Below are 17,587 nucleotides of genomic sequence, written 5' to 3'. Positions count from 1 at the left end.
TTGTAGCAATTGTGAATGGCAGTTCGTTCTTGATTTGGCTCTCTTGAAGTCTATTACTGGTGTATAGGAATGCTTGTGATTTTTGCAAGTTGATTTTGTATCCTGAGACTTTGCTGAAGTTGTTTATCAGTTTCAGGAGATTTTGGGCTGAGATGATGGGGTCTTCCAGATATACTATCATGTCATCTGCAAATAGAGACAATTTGATTTCCTCCTTTCCAATTTGGATACCCTTTATTTCTTTTTCTTGCCTGATTGCTCTGGCTAGAACTTCCAGTACTATATTGAATAGGAGTGGTGAGAGAGGGCATCCTTGTCTAGTGCCAGATTTCAAAGGGAATGCTTCCAGTTTTTGCCCATTCAGTATGATATTGGCTGTTGGTTTGTCGTAAATAGCTTTTATTGTTTTGAGATACGTTCCATCAATACCTAGTTTATTGAGGGTTTTTAGCATAAAGGTTGTTGAATTTTGTCAAAAGCCTTCTCTGCATCAATCGAGATAATCATGTGGTTTTTGTCTTTTGTTCTGTTTATGTGGTGAATTACGTTTATGGACTTGCGTATGTTGAACCAGCCTTGCATCCCCGGGATGAACACCTTAAACTTCATATGGAACCAAAAGAGAGCCCGCATAGCCAAGTCAATCCTAAGCAAAAAGAACAAAGCAGGAGGCATCACACTACCGGACTTCAAACTATACTACAAGGCTACAGTAATCAAAACAGCATGGTACTGGTACCAAAACAGAGATATAGAACAATGGAACAGAACAGAGGCCTCAGAGGAAATACAACATACCTACAACCATCTGATCTTCGACAAACCTGACAAAAACAAGCAATGGGGAAAGGACTCCCTGTTTAATAAATGGTGTTGGGAAAACTGGCTAGCCATGTGCAGAAAGCAGAAACAGGACCCCTTCCTGACACCTTACACCAAAATTAACTCCAGATGAATTAAAGACTTAAACATCAGACCTAATACCATAAAAACCTTAGAAGAAAATCTAGGCAAAACCATTCAGGACATAGGTGTAGGCAAGGACTTCATGACCAAAACGCCAAAAGCAATGGCAACAAAAGCCAAAATAGACAAATGGGACCTAATCAAACTCCACAGCTTCTGCACGGCAAAAGAAACAGTCAGTAGAGTGAATCGGCAACCAACAGAATGGGAAAAAATTTTTGCAGCCTACCCATCTGACAAGGGGCTGATATCCAGAATTTACAAACAACTAAAGCAGATCTACAAGAAAAAAACAAACAAGCCCATTCAAAAATGGGCGAAGGATATGAACAGATACTTTACAAAAGAAGACATACAGGAGGCCAACAAACATATGAAAAAATGCTCATCATCACTGGTCGTCAGAGAAATGCAAATCAAAACCACATTGAGATACCATCTCATACCAGTTAGAATGGCGATCATTAAAAAATCGGGAAACAACAGATGCTGGAGAGGATGTGGAGAAATAGGAACACTTTTACACTGTTGGTGGGAATGTAAATTAATTCAACCATTGTGGAAGACAGTGTGGCGATTCCTCAAGGACCTAAAAATAGAAATCCCATTTGACCCAGCAATCCCATTACTGGGTATATATCCAAAGGATTATAAATCATTCTACTACAAGGACACGTGCACACGAATGTTCATTGCAGCACTGTTTACAATAGCAAAGACCTGGAACCAACCCAAATGCCCAACGATGATAGACTGGATAGGGAAAATGTGGTACATATACACCTTGGAATATTACGCAGCCATCAAAAACGATGAGTTCACGTCCTTTGTAGGGACATGGATGAACCTGGAAACCATCATTCTCAGCAAACTGACACAAGAGCAGAAAATCAAACACCGTATATTCTCACTTATAGGTGGGTGTTGAACAATGAGAACATATGGACACAGGGAGGGGAGCACTACACACTGGGGTCCGTTGGGGGGAAATGGGGGAGGGGGAAAGAGATAGCATGGGGAGAAATGACAGATACAGGTGAGGGGACGGAAGGCAGCAATACCACACTGCTATGTGTGTACCTATGCAACAATCTTGCATGTTCATCACATGTACCCCAAAACCTAAAATGCAATAATAAAAAATAAATAAAATAAAATAAAATAAAATAAAATAAAAAATAAAAAATAAAAAGAAGTGAGGGGTATTCTGTTTTGTTGCAGTACTACCTTAAAAGCCAAGGACCTGATACTACCTCTGCATGACCCACTCAGATCACACCTCATTGCATTTTCCTGTGACTCACTGTTACTCTCTACCTGTAAAATCTGCCCCCAGACCCCAGCTCCAGGAGATAGATTTGAGTGCTGCCTCCTGTCTCTTTGCCAGTCTGCTTGCAATTGAGCCTTTCTTTTCTCAAAAGCTGATGCCATAGTATTCACTTCTATGCATATCATCAGATAGAGAGCCCATTGCTCGGCAACAAATACATTCTACAAAATATTGATTATTGGACATTTCCTGAAAGAGAAATAATATAATAAAATGCCTGTTTCTCCTGTGTGCTCTATCTCCCCATGACAGCCCAGATGAAGTCCAAACAACATAATGAGAAGTAGGAAAAAGGCTACAAGAATCTACCTAACCCTGTCTCCTTCTCCTTACCTCATGCTAACACTCAGGCCACAGGGCGCTCCTTGTTGCTGTCTTACATGTGCACACACACATTCATACCCACATGTGCATGTACACATACACACAAACACACCCACCAAAATATACAGCCCTACTTCTTGACTCCAAGCATTTGTCCATGTCATTTCTTCTGCATAGATTATTTTTCTGACACTATCTGTCAGTTAATTCCTAGTCATCTTTTAAGAACACTCTCGGTGGCCACTTTGTCTGGAAGCCTCTCTTGGCTCCCTGAGCAGGTTCTCCTTTACTCCCATAATAAAGCATGCCTGTCTCTATGGCTGCACCCATGCACTCTCCTGCTACCATGTTGCCAGTCTGTGTCACTCAATAGACTGCTAACCCCTTAAGTGCAGTGGATGAGTCTTATCTGACTTTCATTGGTTTCAGCACCTGGAATAGTGCTGGACACTTAATGAGTGATATGGTTTGCCTGTGTGCCCACCCAAATCTCACCTTGAATTGTAATAATCCACACATGTCAAGGGTGAGGCCAGGTGGAGATAATTGAATCATGGGGCCACTTTCCTCCATATTGTTCTCATAGTAATGAATAAGTTTCACAAGATTTAATGTCATGTCTTACATGGTGGCCGGCAAGATTTATGTTATAAAAATCAGAGTTGCCCTGCACATACTCTCTCTTGCTTGCCACCATGTAAGACATGACTTTTCTTCTCATTCGCCTTCTGCCATGATTGTGAGGCCTCCCCAGCCATGTGGAACTAGTATATAGGAACCATGAGCTTCCCTTATAAATGAACTTCTCTCCTTTTTAAATTACCCAGCCTCAGGTATGTCTTTATTAGCAGCGTGAGAAGAGAATACAATGGGCATCCATTAGGTATCTCTGATTGAAGAGTGGACCTACTACATGTGGACATCCAGGAAAAGTTTATTCAGTACATAAATACCCCAAGATGTACATTTTTCCTGAAGTACATGACAGAGGTCTTACTTTTATACTTGCATTTGGACAAGTCTCTCCTGTGGTTCATGGACAGGGTATTGGATTTGTGGAGAGACTGGGTTCTAACCCACCTTCTCCCCATTACTGCCTATAGGAGAAATATGGATTGGCTTTGTGTCCCTACCAAAATTTCATCTCAAATTGTAATTCCCACATGTCAAGGTAGGGACCTGGTGGGAGGTAACTGGATTATGGGCGGTTTCCCCCATGCTGTTCTTGTGAGAGTGAGTTCTCATGAGGTCTGATGATTTATCGGGGGCTCTTCCCCTCTCACTTTCTTCACGTGCTCTCTCACCTGCTGCTGTGTAAGACATACCTGCTTCCCCTTCCACCATGACTGGAAGTTTCTTGAGGCTCCCCTAGCCATGCAGAAGTGTGAGTCAATTAAACCTATTTTCTTTAACAATTACCCAGTCTTGGACTGTTTTTCATATCAGTGTGAAAACAGACTACTACAAGGAGTTTTTCCAACTCAGAATTAGTTTTTCTTGACCTCACAAGGATGGGAGTAGTAATACCTTTGAGAGTTATCATGAGGGTTCTAGGAACTAAAATCTATGCAAGCTTGTTGCACCTGGTAAATGTGTTATAAATCATCAAACTATGCCTAGCCGAAGTTCAATACAGGCTGACAAATGGAGGTGAAGTCTTAATGACAAGGATTCAAGGGGTCTGCAGAGAAACAATTAAAGAGGTGGATTTTGAGTAATTTTGTAGAAAGAAAGATGGTCATGCTGGAGAAAAACCCAGAAGGATTTAGAGGCCAAGAAAAGAGGCATTTACATAAGTCTTCTTGGTAGGAGCCAAGGAATTTACGCAGATTTAATTGTCTGTTCTCCAGTTCTGAGCACATTTCTAAGCAGCTTTGTCTTTGAGAGAGGGCAGGAGCCAATGAGTGACTGTGAAGTCTATGCTGAATTCTGCGGGTGGTAGGAAGCCCCATGCCGAAGCCAGCCTGAGACATGTAGAAGATGATACAGAAGTAATATCATAATGAGCACAGGCTTTGGCATGTAGCAGGGGAGCTTTATCTCCAAATCTCAGTTCCTTTTTCATAAAATGGAAAGAAACTGTCTCATGTCATTATGAGGAAGGTTAATGATTTAGTTTATGGAACTAAATACAGTGCCGGGTCCTGGTGAGAGTTTAATAACTGGTATATTGAGGTCATTATTACCACTGCCATGGTTTGGTTTGACAATATGGTATGGTTTCAACATACCTGAGTTCTGTCTACTTAAAAACTTTTCAACTCCAAACTTAGCCTGTGCCAGTACTGAAATTCTTTGAAGCTGAGACACTTCACAACCTTTACTGTGCATTTGAATTCTTATGACACTTTTAAAAAGTTCAGCCAACAGAGCCAACACAGACCTACTGAGCCAGAGTCTCCAGAGTAGAACCTATTTTGTTTTTCTAATCTCATAACAGAATCAAGCCAATACATAGCCAAGGATGAAAATCAGAGCTGGGAACCACTGGAATAAGGCATTACTTTTCTAGGTTTCCCTGTTAAAAGGTAAATAGCTGGGACAAGTAAATATTAAGGGACAGCTGCCTTTCACATCTGGAATGAATTCATTGATGGTATTGTCAGATATCAGCCAAAGAAACGAAGAGGAAATTTCTGAGGTGTGGTGGAGGGAATGTGGAAACTGGTTCATCCTCATCTATAGGAAGGCATGACTAAAGTTTACAGGTTAGTTTATCCCCAACCTGTAAAACCATCTCCTATCCCACTGTCTTCTGCTGACTCTCTTTTCAGACTCAGCCCACTCACACCCAGGTGAATAAACAGCCTTGTTGTTCACACAAAGCCTGTTTAGGTGGCCTCTTCATTCAGAGTGAGGTTAACAAATATGTTAATTCTCCTGTCAGAGGATGGCTGAGTGAGATATGGATGGTGACAGGGCTGGGAAGAGGGTCTAGGCAGCACACCCATGTGAATCGTGGATGGGTCCTGGCCTATTTTCTGCATAGGTGGGAGCTATGCCCAGAGGTTCTTAATGTAGATATGCTGGGTAGGGAGTCTGCATGATGCTATATAGCTCGAGTGGTGGAGAAAAGGGCAGAAGACAAGCATAGAAATATAAGGCAGCCTTACATTAAAAATAGCACCTGCCACGCCCTCCAGGATAAAACCAAGCCTTCTAACTTGATGAGTGTCTTAGGTTCCTAGAGTTGCCACAAGAAAATGCCACAAACTGGGTGGCTTAAGACAACAGAAATGTGTTCTCTTATAGTCCTGAAGGCTAGAAGTCCAAAATCAAAGGGTTAGCAGGACCATGCACCTCTGAAGTCCCTGGGAAAAAATACAGTCCATGCCCTGCTCCTGACTTCTGGGGACCGTCAGCAGTTGTTGGTGTTCCCTGGAGATGCATCCTTCTGATTACCACCTGTCTTCACATGATGTCCCTCTGTGTTCATGTCTTCACAGTCTTCTTATTAGGGCACCGGTCATTGGATTAAGACCTGTCCTAATCCAATACCACCTCATCTTAACTAGTTACATCTGCCAACACCCATTTGCCAACTAAGTCCACCTTCTGAGGTTCTAGGTGCACATGAATTTTTGTGGAATACCTGTTCCATCTTGCACAATGACAGATGACCATGGAGACCCCCGTGGCTTTCTGTTCTGCTGTCGTTGTAATGAAATATTAACCTTCGGGTTTTTTTTACAATGTGTGATAATTGATTATTTACAAGTCTACGTCTCCTACCAAGTTGTGAGATCTTGAGGGCAGATCTCACAATTTGAGGGGAGAGTGTTTTAGTTTGAGTGCTAGTTTGGTCTTCACACCTTTCATTATCCAAGATGCAGCACAGACCCAAGTTTATGACTGGCATGCAGTAAGCGAACGTGAAATTTAATTGATTTACACCAATAATTTTTCCAACACTGGTCATTAGGATCTCTACACTTACATATACTGGAGACTGGGAGAATGTCTAGAGACTTCTGGAGGAAATAAATCAGGCCAGAGCTTAAACACGTAGTGACCATTCTTTGCCTTGGAGACTGGAAATGGGTAACTGGGCTGTGTCCTGTTGTGCACTCTGCAACCCAGGGCTGTTCATTTCCCTGCTCTGACCTCAGATTCCCACTATAAATGAAGGGGTTAGACTGCAGATCCAATCTTTTCTCATTTCCTAAAGCTCCCTTATTTTTAAAATCACATGTGTCATACTCAGTCGGAACTAACATTATTAAGAGATAAGCACCAAAGAAATACTCAGGACAGCAGCCCTGCAGTGCACCAAACAGCTTCCAATTCACCACTGGGGACTTTCTCCCATTTAAACAGATGTATCTGCTGCTCCTGAGAAGCCCTTCGTTCCCTGGCTGCCTGTAGGCAGTGAACATGTTGCTGAAATTCTTCTGAAGATGGCCTAGGATGCCAGGGAGCAACAATAAACACAGTCTTTTCACTCCAGCCCTTTATTGAGATATGCTTTCTCTTTGAATCTCAATTGGCTGCAACAGGCTTTTGGCTACCTTGCTGAGGAGGTGTTTGGAAAATCATGAAAGGGCAAGAGCTCCCCAGAGAGGATATCTTCCATCTTATCGGAATCTTTCAAAACAGCAGGAGAAGTGAGGAACTGCAACTGGGCTTCCAATCAGCTCCTCTCCCGCAGAGAGGAGACGTGGGAAAGGGATTCTCACCGTCAGGCTCCATGAGATTTTCAGTATTGAGAAAGACAGCCTCTCTCCAAAAGAAGACTGGGCTTAGAAGTCACATTCTGCAAGAAGTCTTCCTGTACCCCACCCTCACAGCCCAAACAGGGCTGTCTGCTTTTCTGTGTTCCTATAATTCCTGAAGCTTGTTTCCACGCTGCTCTTGCCCCACTGGGCTAATGACAGAGGGAAAAGGGAGGAGGGAGAGTCCACACAAAGGCGTGTTCAAGTTACCTTCCTGCATCTCAGACAATTGAATGTCTCAGCCAGCCACCAGCCACTTTAATACATCATCCCTTTTAACTGTCATAAATACATTGTGAAATAGTGCTACCCCATTTCACTAAGGAGCTGCACATTATTATTTGGCTTTTGGAGAATTTGAATTACTTGATGAAAGCCAATTTGGGATTCTAATTCAAGTCAGAGTGGCTCTAGTCACCCCATTTGTACATTCCATTTTGTACCTTCTCATGTGGGTACATCTTTATAATAATGTTCAAGGCCACTCTACAGAGAAGAGTTAACACAGCAGGCCTGAAACTGCTCATCCATAGAAAGCCCTGCTGTCAAAGTGGCCCTTGGCTGGTATCTGGGAAGCTGGAAACTGGGAATGTTCCCACTCTCTCCTAACTGAGGAGATTGACTCACAGTGCCTCAACTATTTACGCAAGCATTGTGCTTTATGCTGAACATCTGCTTACTTCCTGGGAGACTGGAATTTGGCACACATAGGTATCTTAAATGATCATCCCCCATTAAAGACCTTAGACACTGAGTCTCTAACAAGCTTTCCTGGTATTATAATATCATTGTATTATATAAAGTCAAAATCAGATGCATTAGCAATATGGACACAAACAGTAACTAGTTGCTCCATCATAGAGCACCTGAGAAACCTACACAAAGCATCTCAGAAGTAGCTAGCCGTGGTTGATGGGCAAGACATTTATTCATCAGCTCCCATTCCCCACTGGTGAAAATTACTCCATGGGGGTGTTAACACTCTCTCAGTTCTGGGTTGTATATGCATAAGTGCCCAAGGTTCCAACATGTGGTTAGAGAAGTCCAGGAGAGGAAGCAGGAGACATGTGACAGATTCCCTGGGGAGGCACTGCCAGCTCATACCTGCGTGAAGCTGGCTGAAGCCATGGCAGGAGGAGGAGGGGAGGCTGAGGAGATGTAGAAAAGGTCCAAGGCATCTTTGTCACTAACTCAGTTCCCAGATCCTCAGTTCACAGCCACTTCAAGGTTATGTCATTGTGGTGTTTTAGTTAGCCCAGGCTACCATAGCAAAATACCATAGACTGGGTGGCTTAAACAATAGGCATTTATTTCTCACATTCTGGAGGAAGAAAGTATAAGATCAGGATGCCAGCATGGTTGGATGCTAGCAAGGCCTCTCGTCCTGGCTTACAGTTGGCTGTCTTACTGTAATGTGCCCACATGGACTATCCTTGTTGCAAGACTTGGGGGACAGAGAGAGACAGATGCCCCTTCCTATTCCTATAAATACACTAATCCCATCACACGGGCCCACATTCATGACCCTATCTAAACCTAATTACCACCCAAGGGCCCCATCTCCAAATACTATCACATTGGGGGTTAGGGCTTTAACATTTGGAATTTTGAGACATATTCATCCCATAACACATAAACAGTTCAGGAGGCATCTCATCTCCCCTTCTGTACTTTCATCACATCTCGGCCACTCATTAAGTAGGCACCGGATATTCCTTATGCATCAGACATCCTTCTATACCCTGGGGACTTGAAAGAACAAGAGAGAAATAGATCCTGCCTTCATGGAGCTTACAGCTTCCAAGTTTCCCTTCAGAGAAACCTTCTTCATTCAACTCCCCTTTCTTTGGTTTTCCCTTTGCTGATCCTTCTTTGCAACCTTTGATCTTACTCCACTCGCAGTAAAAATATTGTGAACATGCACTCCTGTGTATATACATTACATAATGCATAATATAAAATATATACCAAAACCTAAGTTTTAAATGGCACAGATTAAAAAAATAATAATGGAAGACTAGAAACCGTAAGTGATCTCCCAACACTGAAGTGGACCACCTGTGCATGGGGCAAACACAGTCTTCTCCAGAGGCCACTGATCCATGTGGAGAGGCCTCACCTTTCCTGAGACTAGCATTACTCTGACTCACACTTGGAACTATTTCTTTACCTGTATGTCTCCCCACCTGGAAAACAGTGTCTCATTTATATGTCTTCTCACTTGGAAAACAGGGTCTCATTCATCTTTTTTTTTTTTTTTGAGACAAGAGTTTTGCTTTGTCACCCAGGCTGGAGTGCATTGGCACAATCTCAGCTCACTGAAAGCTCCACCTCCCAGTTTCAAGTGATTCTCCTGTCTCAGCCTCACGAGTAGCTGGGATTACAGGCACCTGCCACCATGCCTGGCTAACTTTTCTGTATTTTTAGTAGAGACAGGGTTTCACCATGTTAGCCAGGCTGATTTCGAATGCCTGACCTCAAGTGATCCATTCACCAGCCTCGGTCTCCCCAAGTGCTAGGATTACAGGTCTCATTCATGTCTTTGTGCTCAGTGTTTGAGACAGTACCTGGCACAGAGTTGACGCTCCATAATCTTTTCTAGGAATAGAGACATATAAATTAAGCATAGATGTTGTTAACAATGATTATGATCATAACTCTAAGATTGGGAGAAATAAGAGTCTCTCCCTGGACAGGTCTTTCTGGAGTTTGTCTGGATACCATATACTTCTATGAAACTAAATTTGATCAGTTCACCTAAAACCAGTGAGGACTGAATTATGTGACTTGACAAGCATGAAAGTTAAATTGTGTTGAGGACTTCCTAGGTGTCAGGCACCATGCTAAGCATTTAAAGCTGTTTCTTTAATCTTACAAATAACCTCACAAGGCTGTTGTATCCCACTTTACAGAAAAGGGAGCTTGAGTTTAGACACATTAAGCAATTTTCTCAAGGTCATACAGCCAGAAGTACAATGAAGACCAAGATCCAAAGACCATTATTTTTTCAACTTGTATTCTAGATTCAGGGAGTGCCTGTGCAGGTGTGTTACCTGGATATATTGCATGACGCTGAGGTTTGAGGTATAAATGATTCCTTCACCCAGGTACTGAGCATAGTACCTGTATTAGTCTCTTTTCACATTACTGTAAAGAACTACCTAAGACTGAGTAATTTATGAAGAAAAAAGGTTAACTTGACTCACAGTTTCACAGGCTTAACAGGAAGCATGATTAGGAGACCTCAGGAAACTTACAATCATGGCAGAAGGCAAAGGAGAAGCATGTACCTTCCTCACGTGGTTTCAGAAAAGAGAGAATGAAGGGGAAGTGCCACACACTTTTAAACCCTCAGATTTCATGAGAACTTACTAGCACACAAGAACAGCAAGGTGGAAATCCACCCCCATTAATCAACCACCTCTCACCAACCTCCTCTCACAATTTGACATGAAATTTGGGACAATTAAATCTCAACTATATTGTTTCACCCTTGGCCACTCCCAAATCTCATGCCCTTCTCACACTGCAAAATATGATTATTCCTTCTCAACAGTTCTACAATCTGAACTCATTTCACCATTATCTCAAAAGACCACAATCCAAAGTCTCAATGAGACAAAGTAAGTCCCTTCCACCTATGAGCCTGTGAAGTCAAAAACAAGCTAGTCCTAAGATGCAATGAGAGTATAAACATTAGGTAAATGCTCCCAAAGCAAATGGGAGAAATTAGCTAAAATAAAGGGGCTAAGGGCCCCATGTGAGTCTGAAACTCAGCAGGACAGTCATTAAATCTTAAAGCTCCAAAATAATCTCCTGTGACTCCATGTCTCACATCCAGGGCATGGTAAAAGAAGACATGGGCTCCCAAGACTTTGGACAGCTCAGCCCTTGTGGCCCTCCTGCAGGGTACAGCTTCTGTGGTTTCTTCCACAGGCTGGCACTGAGTGCCTGCAACTTTTCCAGGTGCATGGTGCACGCTGTCAGTGGATCTACCATTCTGGGGTCTGGAGGATGGTTGCCCTCTTTTCTCAGCTCCATTGGCAGTGCCCCAGTGGGGACTCTATGGAGTATCTAACCCCACATTTCCCCTCTGTACTGCCCTAGTAGAGGTTCTCCATAAGGGCTCTACCCCTGCAGCAGACTTCTGCCTGATCATTCAGGCATTTCCATACATCCTCTGAAATCTAGGCAGAGCTTCCCAAACTTCATCTCTTGCCTTCTGTGCACCTGCAGGCCCAACACCATGTGGAAACTGCCAAGTCTTGGGGCTTGTGCCCTCTGAAGCAATCGCCTGAGCTGTACCTTAGCCCCTTTTATCCACTGCTGGAGCAACTCCATGTCCTGAGGCTGCACAGAGCAGCTGGGTCATAGGCCTGACCAACAAAACCATTTTTCCCTCCCAGACCTCCAGTCCTGTGACAGGAGGGGCTGTCATGAAGGTCTCTGACAACCTGAAGACATTTTCCCCATTGACTTGGCTATTAACATTCAAATCCTCTTTACTTATGTATATTTTTGCAGCTGGCTTGAATTTCTCTTCAGGAAATGGATGTTTCTTTTCTACCATGTGATCAAGCTGCACATTTTCCAAACTTTTATGCTCTGCTTCTCTTTTAAACATAAGTTCCAATTTCAGATCATCTCTTTGTAAACACACACGACTATACACTGTTGGGAGCAGCCAGGCCACATCATAAATGCTTTGCTGCTTAGAAATATTTTTCTGCTAGGTACCCTAAATCATCTCTCTCTCAATTTCATAGTTCCACAGATTCCTAGACCAGGAGGACAATGCAGCCAGATTCTTTGTAAAAGCATAGCAAGAGTGACCTTTGCTCCAGTTCCCAATAAGTTTCTCATTTCCATCTGAAACCACCTCAGCTTGGACTTCATTGTCCATGTTACTATCAGCATTTTGGTCAAAACCATTCAACAAGTCTCTAAGTTCCAGACTTTCCCTGATCTTCTCATCTTCTTCTGAGCCTTCCAAACCGTTCCAACCCCTGCTCACTACCCGGTTCCTAAGTCACTTCTGCATTTTCTGGTGTCTTTATAGCAGTGTCCCACTTGAAGTACCAATTTTCTGTATTAGCCCATTTTCACACTGCTGTAAAGAACGACCTGATACTAGGTAATTTATAAGGAAAAGAGGTTTAGTTGACTCACAGTTCCACATTTTCAACAGAAAGCCTGACTGGGAAGTCTCAGAAAACTTACAATCATGGAGAAAGGTGAGGGAAAGCAAGAACCTTTTTCACATGGTGAAAGAAGAGAGAGAGAGAGCAAAAGAAGAAGTTCAATACACTTTTATACCATCACATGGCATGAGAACTCACTCACTATCATGAGAAAGACAAAGGAGCTCTGCTCCTTTAATCTAATCACCTACCACCAGGCCCATCCTCCAATTTGGCATAAGAGTAAATTAATTCAACCATTGTGGAAGACAGTGTGGCGATTCCTCAAGGACCTAAAAATAGAAATCCAATTTGACCCAGCAATCCCATTACTGGGTATATATCCAAAGGATTATAAATCATTCTACTACAAGGACACATGCACACGAATGTTCATTGCAGCACTGTTTACAATAGCAAAGACCTGGAACCAACCCAAATGCCCAACGATGATAGACTGGATAGAGAAAATGTGGTACATATACACCATGGAATATTACACAGCCATCAAAAACGATGAGTTCACATCCTTTGTAGGGACATGGATGAACCTGGAAACCATCATTCTCAGCAAACTGACACAAGAGCAGAAAATCAAACACCGTATATTCTCACTCATAGGCAGGTGTTGAACAATGAGAACACATGGACACAGGGAGGGGAGCACTACACACTGGGGTCCGTTGGGGGGAAATGGGGGAGGGACGGGGGTTGGGAGGTGGGAAGAGATAGCATGGGGAGAAATGACAGATACAGGTGAGGGGACGGAAGGCAGCCAACCACACTGCCATGTGTGTACCTATGCAACAATCTTGCATGTTCTTCACATGTACCCCAAAACCTCAAATGCAATTTAAAAAAAGAAAAAAAAAAAGAGTTGGGTGAGAACTCAAATCCAAACCATATCAGTACTCAACAGTTAATTTTTCAATCTTTGCCTCCTCCCACCATCCCCACTCCAGTAGTCATCTGTTGTTGCCCTTTTTATGTTCATTAGTACCTGATATTTAGCTCTCACTTGTGAGAACAGATGTTATTTGGTTTTCTGTTCTTGCCTTAGTTCATTTAGGATAATGACCTCCAGCTGCAACATGGTGCTAAAAGAACATTATTACATTCTTTGTTATGGCTACAGAGTAAGTATTCTATGGCATATATATGCCACATTTTCTTTATCCAATTCATGATCAATGGGCATCTAGGCTGATTCCATGACTTTGCTACTGTGAATAGTGCTGCAACGAACATGCGAGTCTTTTTGGTAGAATTATTTGTTTTCTTTTGGATATATAGCCAGCAATAGGATTGCTGGGTTGAATGGTAGTTCTATTTTTAAGTTCTTTGAAAAATCTCCAAACTGCTTTGCATACTGGCTGAACTAATTTACATTCCCACCAACAGTGCATAAGAAGTCCCTTTTCTCCTCAGCCTTGACAACATTGCTGTGGTTTTGATTTGCATTTTTCCAATGAATAGTGATGAGCATTTTTTCATGTTTGTTGGCTGCTTGTATGTCTTCTTTTGCGAAGTGTCTGTTCATGTCTTTTTTTTTTTTTTTTTTTAATTTAATTTTATTTTATTTTAGGTTTCAGGGTACATGTGATGAACATGCAAGATTGTTGCATAGGTACACACATGGCAGTGTGGTTTGCTGCCTTCCGTCCCCTCACCTGTATCTGTCATTTCTCCCCATGCTATCTCTTCCCACTTCCCCACCTCCCGCCCCTCCCCCATTTCCCCCCAACGGACCCCAGTGTGTAGTGCTCCCCTCCCTGTGTCCTTGTGTTCTCATTGTTCAGCACCCGCCTATGAGTGAGAATATACGGTGTTTGATTTTCTGCTCTTGTGTCAGTTTGCTGAGAATGATGGTTTCCAGGTTCATCCATGTCCCTACAAAGGATGTGAACTCATCCTTTTTGATGGCTGCGTAATATTCCAAGGTGTATATGTACCACATTTTCCCTATCCAGTCTATCATCGTTGGACATTTGGGTTGGTTCCAGGTCTTTGCTGTTGTAAACAGTGCTGCAATGAACATTCGTGTGCACGTGTCCTTGTAGTAGAATGATTTATAATCCTTTGGATATATACCCAGTAATGGGATTGCTGGGTCAAATTGGATTTCTATTTTTAGGTCCTTGAGGAATCGCCACACTGTCTTCCACAATGGTTGAACTAATTTACATTCCCACCAACAGTGTAGAAGTGTTCCTATTTCTCCACATCCTCTCCAGCATCTGTTGTTTCCCGATTTTTTAATGATCGCCATTCTAACTGGTGTGAGATGGTATCTCAATGTGGTTTTGATTTGCATTTCTCTGACGACCAGTGATGATGAGCATTTTTTCATATGTTTGTTGGCCTCCTGTATGTCTTCTTTTGTAAAGTACCTGTTCATGTCCTTTGCCCATTTTTGAATGGGCTTGTTAGTTTTTTTCTTGTAGATCTGCTTTAGTTCTTTGTAAATTCTGGATATCAGCCCCTTGTCAGATGGGTAGGCTGCAAAAATTTTTTCCCATTCTGTTGGTTGCCGATTCACTCTACTGACTGTTTCTTTTGCCGTGCAGAAGCTGTGGAGTTTGATTAGGTCCCATTTGTCTATTTTGGTTTTTGTTGCCATTGCTTTTGGCGTTTTGGTCATGAAGTCCTTGCCTACACCTATGTCCTGAATGGTTTTGCCTAGATTTTCCTCTAAGGTTTTTATGGTGTTAGGTCTGATGTTTAAGTCTTTAATCCATCTGGAGTTAATTTTGGTGTAAGGTGTCAGGAAGGGGTCCTGTTTCTGCTTTCTGCACATGGCTAGCCAGTTTTCCCAACACCATTTATTAAACAGGGAGTCCTTTCCCCATTGCTTGTTTTTGTCAGGTTTGTCGAAGATCAGATGGTTGTGGGTATGTTGTTTTTCCTGTGAGGCCTCTGTTCTGTTCCATTGGTCTATATCTCTGTTTCGGTACCAGTACCATGCTGTTGTTCATGTCTTTTGACCAATTTTTAAATGGAATTATTTGGTTTTGGCTTGTTCAATTGTTATGTCCCTTATAGATTCTGAATTTTAGACTATTAAACTCTTGTTTAATTAGTTTAATGAGGTCCCACTTGTAAAATTTTTGTTTGTGTTGCAATTGCTTTTGAGAATTTAGTTGTAAATTATTTCCCAAAGCCCATGTCCAGAATGGTGTTTCCTAGGTTTTCTTCTGGGATTTTTATAGTTTGGGACAAAGGCCACTTTTGTAATCACTATTTTAAACAAATTCACAGATGACTAATGTATAGCTATGTGTTGCTACTTTAATTCACATTTAGTACTGTCTTTGAAGCACATCTCCATCACTGTATATTTTCACATCTGAGAAATAATGGGATAATAGGGCTACTGAGTGTTCTAGTATGTGGTAACAGGAAACCTGGAGCTCAGGTGTTTGGCTTTGTGATTACTCAGCTGAGGGTGCCCCAGCTGGTAAGAAGTAGAACTATGAATTACACCCAATCCCACTGACTGCCATACCACACTACTCCACCCCCATGAGAAATTGCATGTTATTATAATTGCAAGCAAATGGCCCAAATTCTGTCCTGAAATTGCTCCAGAGACGGGGCATTCAGAGATACTTATGCAGTGGCTGACCTTTAGCTAGTGTCCTCCAACTGTGTCCCAATCAGGCATAATGAGTTTGGAACAGGGCTTAAAATTGTTTTCTTTCCTCTATCTTTCTATTTTTCCAGCCTTTATCAGTATTTTAGCAGAAGGTTGTTTTTCCTTCTGCACTTATTTATACTTAGCCTGAGCATCCTGTTAATTACAGAGCAGTTATAGAAGAATTAGGGACACTATATATAAATTTGCCATTTATGCAAATTGCATGAGAGAACAAAGAAAAATTAGGTTAATTAGTGTAATTGCTAAAAAAGCAGGAGGCGAGGCAAACACAGCTTTAATCAAAGTAGAGGCAAAGGAAGTCTCAAGGAAATGGTGACCCAAATCACTACAGATTGGAGAGCTCTGACCTTTCACGATTGCAAGACCTTGCTGAGATGTTGAGATGGCACGAGGTCATGGAGGGGAGGTACAGAGAGCTCTTAGCATTGAAACACTGCAGTTGCTCAAGAAATGAAATAAAACCCATGTGCTTGGAAAGCTGCTGATGTGTGTGTGTGAGTCTGGGTACCTCAGGTGGAGTGGGAAACAGAGGGAAAAAAATTGATGCTTCTTGTATCATTTCTACAGCAAACACATACTCAGAACCTACTAAGAAATGAAGACTACATAGATGCTGAGGATGTGAAAAATGAATAAGATGCCATCACCACCCTCCTCAGAGTGGGGAGACAGAGTCATAAAGAGGTGATAATCAGATGACTTGGTAAGAGCAAAATAGAAGTACCTGGGAGATAAGGTTGGCAATTTGTCAAGTAAAAACACAGAATATTTTATTAAATTTTAATATTAATGAAGTAAAAATCAATTATTATAAGTATGCCCCATGCAATATTTGGGACATGCTTATACTAAAAAAGTAAACAAATTTAAGTTAACTGGGTGATATTTTTTGGCTGTGTTATCACCTAAATCTCATCTTGAATTGTAGTTCCCGTAATGCCCACATATTGTGGGAGGGACCCAGTGGGATGTAATTGAACAATGGGTGTGAATGTTTCCTGTGCTATTCTAGTGATAGTGAATAAGTCTCAAGAGATCTGATGGTTTTATAAAAGGGCAACTGCCTTGCACACACTGTCTTGCCTGCCACCATGTAAGACAGGACTTGGCTTCTTATTTGCCTTCCACCATGAGTGTGAGGTCTCCCCTGCCAAGTAGAAATATGAATCCATTAAACCTCTTTTATATATATATATATATATAAATGACACAGTCTCGGGTATGTCTTTATTAGCAGTGTGAGAACAGTCTAATACATTGGGAGTCCTGTAGATTTTCTGGCAATCATCCTGAGGAAGGACAGAGGAGAGTCCATCCTGTGTCTCATCAGAATCACAGAAATATCCATGGATTCCCTCTGAAAACAGAAAGATATCCCTTGCCCAGGGGCAGGTCCCTTCAGCCTTGGTCTCAGTCC

At 42.1% G+C, this 17,587-nt stretch overlaps 1 long non-coding RNA gene across 1 annotated transcript in view; it reads right to left on the bottom strand.

Moving 5' to 3' along the window:
• Nucleotides 1-440: 440 nt before the first annotated feature.
• Nucleotides 441-17,587, bottom strand: part of LOC141581414 (uncharacterized) — a 229,426-nt gene continuing 212,279 nt past the window's right edge. Inside the window, exon 3 of the long non-coding RNA XR_012514000.1 lies at nucleotides 441-646. This is a non-coding gene — a long non-coding RNA (uncharacterized LOC141581414). The remainder of the gene's footprint in view (nucleotides 647-17,587) is intronic.

Source organism: Saimiri boliviensis, chromosome 15 (genome assembly GCF_048565385.1).
Source record: "Saimiri boliviensis isolate mSaiBol1 chromosome 15, mSaiBol1.pri, whole genome shotgun sequence".
Taxonomy (NCBI): Eukaryota; Metazoa; Chordata; class Mammalia; order Primates; family Cebidae; genus Saimiri; species Saimiri boliviensis.
This window is presented reverse-complemented; position numbering and strand designations above follow the sequence as displayed.